This window comes from Cupressus sempervirens, chromosome 9 (genome assembly GCF_028749045.1).
Source record: "Cupressus sempervirens isolate cs-2001-9-10 chromosome 9, ASM2874904v1, whole genome shotgun sequence".
Lineage (NCBI taxonomy): Eukaryota > Viridiplantae > Streptophyta > Pinopsida > Cupressales > Cupressaceae > Cupressus > Cupressus sempervirens.
This window is the reverse complement of record NC_143126.1, coordinates 62,877,859-62,881,473: the sequence shown is the minus strand read 5'-3', so window position 1 is coordinate 62,881,473 and position 3,615 is coordinate 62,877,859.

The following is a 3,615-nucleotide window of genomic DNA, read 5'->3' as shown; positions in this document are numbered from 1 at the left end:
AGATCTTTCTTCGAGACTGTCTATGCATACATTTGCTCCTTGTGAAGTATCTCTAGGTGAGGGGTGATGGAGGATTGAATTTACATTAACTTAGCTTTTATATTAGCCTCCTCTACTACTAATACAGCTAGTTCTCTTTGAATGTGAAGCATCTAAGAAAAATGCTTCTCACTTTGAGCTATATTGGTTGGGAGTTATGTACTATAAATCTTTATATTTCTCTTGAAGCTCATTATTTTCTAGCTAGTCTCATGTGTGAAGTTTGAAAAATGACAGTTTATATAAAGGGAAAATATATTCCCTAGTATAATTTTGATTGTATCTATTTTTGTAGCTAGGTCATCTTAACCCAAAATGATAGTATTTTCTATCTTCTAATTGATGTTACCTTAGAATTTCTTCTCTAACCATTCCATTAGTCTGGCATTGGTGTCATGGTCCTCATTTGTTACCTAATCAACTATATCTGATAGTTGCTCTATAATTGGTTTTGATTCATCTAGAGACTATAGGCTAAAGGCATCCATGAATATATCCTTGGTTTCATTCAATGGTTGGCTATATGTGTAGTCCTTTCCAAGTGCCTCTTGTCTCCTTCTTCTATCCAATACACTCTAAATTTAATTCATCTTCTCCTCAATGAGAGTACTGGATTCATAATAGGGTATCTTTATTTCTTCATCAAGCTCAAGAATTCCATAACTAATTGTCTTGGCTACCTTAGTGGAGCTTGAGCCTGGTGTTCTAATTTTCAATTCTAGTGTTCCAATGCTTGGCTACTGAAGATTTTTTGTAGGAGTAAAAATTTTGGGTAGTTCAACCAAAGTTTGTATTACTGATTCCTCATATTTTGTCTCTTCTTTGTCTTTAGTTCATTTCTCTTTTTCTATCATTCTTGTTGGGGGTGTACCTGATGACTCTACTGATTTGACTTTATCATTCCCTATTACTGCACTTGGCTCCTGAAGTGTAACTGTGAATACTTTTGATGGAGATGGTGGTGGAAGAAGTAGAAGTCCAGTAGATTGTGTGATCATAGGTGGTTCTTGTGTTTGTACCTTGATTTCTTTTAATTTTTCTACTCCCTTCTAGAGTTGATCAACATTGACCAATATTGGGCTTGAACATAGCCTAGCTGCTTGTGTTGATGGGTCAAGGGTCTTTTCTAGATCATCTACATTTAATGGATTGATGTTTTGACTAGAAGTGTTAATAACATCATTTATCTTGATTGTCTCTATAGGTGTGATGGTAGAATGAGGAGGGCTAGGAGGTGGCATTTATGTGTCCTGTGTAGTTTGTTCTTATTGATCACCTATCCCCTTTTCTTCTTCTTTACTAATTTCCTCCTCCTTTACTTCTTCATCCTTCTTTTCTTCCTCCACTTTGTTCTCTTCTACTTTCTTCTCCTCTACCTTTTTTCTTCTTGCATTTTTTATTTCCTTTGCTTTGGAACTTGCTTCTACCTTGTATTCTTCATCAAATACAGCATCAATTTTATTGTAAATAATTTTCCATAATTTTGTAATTTTTCTCACAACCTCTTCAATTCTATTTTGTAGAATACTAAATGCCCTATATTTGGGAGTAAATCTACTATTGTGCCTTTTGATTGCTTTTGTTATTGGACTTTTAGTCAAATTAGGCAAAATCCTTGCTAAGGTAGACTCCCTTATTTCTTTCTCAATTTTCACAAAAAAAATGCCATTTCTCCTCTACAATCTTATATAATTCCTTTGCCAATGAACTATCCAATTCAAGAGGTGTATGTTTATATTCTGCCATCATATTATAGACATATATCTCTATTTTATTTTGCTCATCTTTTGTGAGCTTATTAAAATTTACGTTCTTCAAATAATTTAAGTCTCCATTCCTAATCTTAGCAGATAATTTATCAATAGAAGACTTTGGTGGATGACTTACCACTTTAAACTAACTATGGTTGTTTTATTCCATCCTTTCTTTGTCTAAATCAAGTTGAGCCACAAATTTTCTTGTTTTCTTTGGCTCTTATTCAATCATTTTAGTGAATTTCTTCCTCTTAGCCACCTCTTCCTTTTCCTTTTGTGTAGTAGCCCTTGTAGTAGCTCTAGTAGTAGGCCTCTTAGGTGTAGGCTTTTCCATTTTCTTTGTCTTATACTAAGGAGCAGGTGGTGCTTTTTTGTTTCTCTTGGTGACGTTGGTTTTAGTGGATGATTCCTTGGCTTGACCTTCCTTATCACTTCAATCCTCATCTTCACCTAGGCCTTGTGTTAACTGAAGTGGCCTTCCTCTAGCTCATCCTCATTTTCATCTTCCTCTTTATCATCACTTATTTCTTCTGCTTCTTCTTCAGTACCTCTCTCCTCAATACCCAATTTCCTTTTGATCTTCTTTACAAGCTTATCCTTTTTCTTGACTGTTGTTTCTATCTTGAGGTCTATAACCACTCTTGATTTGACAATGTCATATGTTCCAAAGTGCTTTGTAGTTTTATCAATTTTGTCTACAAGCAATGTTGTAATAGTTGTTGAAGCCTGATCCACTTCAAGTTCATATCCCAGTGGTCTAAGCCATCTAACTTTAGGGATGACTACTTGTATATAGGTATAGTTAGTATCCTCTAGAAAAAAAATGTCTTTTTCATGTTTCTCCACTAATGAGACTAGAATTCTCATTCTCTATTGCATGGATTGTTTGAAATCTTCAAAATAACTAGTCGTTTGAGCATCAAAATTCTCACCCATCTGCTTAATGAATCCATTCATTTGTTCAACAATAGTCTTATCTGGATCCCATCTCATTTTGCCTATTGAGGAAAATTATTTCATAATATAGAAGAACATGCAAATTAATATTGCACCAAATTTGCATTGAGCCCCTTTGGATTTCCTTATGGCTCCCAAGTTCTCATTGATTTTCTGCATCATCAAATATGTAAGATCATAAGTGTGATCCTTTTTCACTAGCTTGTAGGCAACATCTATAGCTATGCAAGGTACACTATTTAACCTACTAGATTAATAAAATTTGTAAGATATGATCCTGACAGAAAAATCTAGTAGGGGGCATTTGATGGTGTCAATTGTCATACCCTTGTTGTTCCACTTGGCACTAGTCTTTTTCTCAATTGCCTCCCTCTTATCACTTCTTAGGGTTTTGGTCTGATCTAGGGTTGGGATACTAGTGACCCTATGTATAGTTTTCTTTGTGAACTTTACTGGCCCAATTTCTAGCCAAAAAGCTCCACCATGGATTCTACTTAGTACAATGTGTATACATTCTATTTTAAAAACAATAGGGAAAGCTAGGGTTTTGGTCAGTCCCTTCTTTTCGACTATGGAGAATTCATCCTTAAGTTTCCCATTTTCATAGAGCTTATCAAATGCATTGAAAATCTTCAAATCTCCTATGGCTCCCATCTTGTAGTTATAGCATTTGTGCACTTCTTGAACCATAACTACTTTATCAAGAATTACAGATAGGGCACCAACAGGATCAATTTTGTAAGCAACTTCAGGGATGGGTCTGAACTCTGGTTGTCGAACTTTGTTGCTAACCAGTTGAATTTCCAACCCTTCCTTTTATTTTATAGATTTAGAACCAGATGCCATCTTTAACTGAACTAGGGTT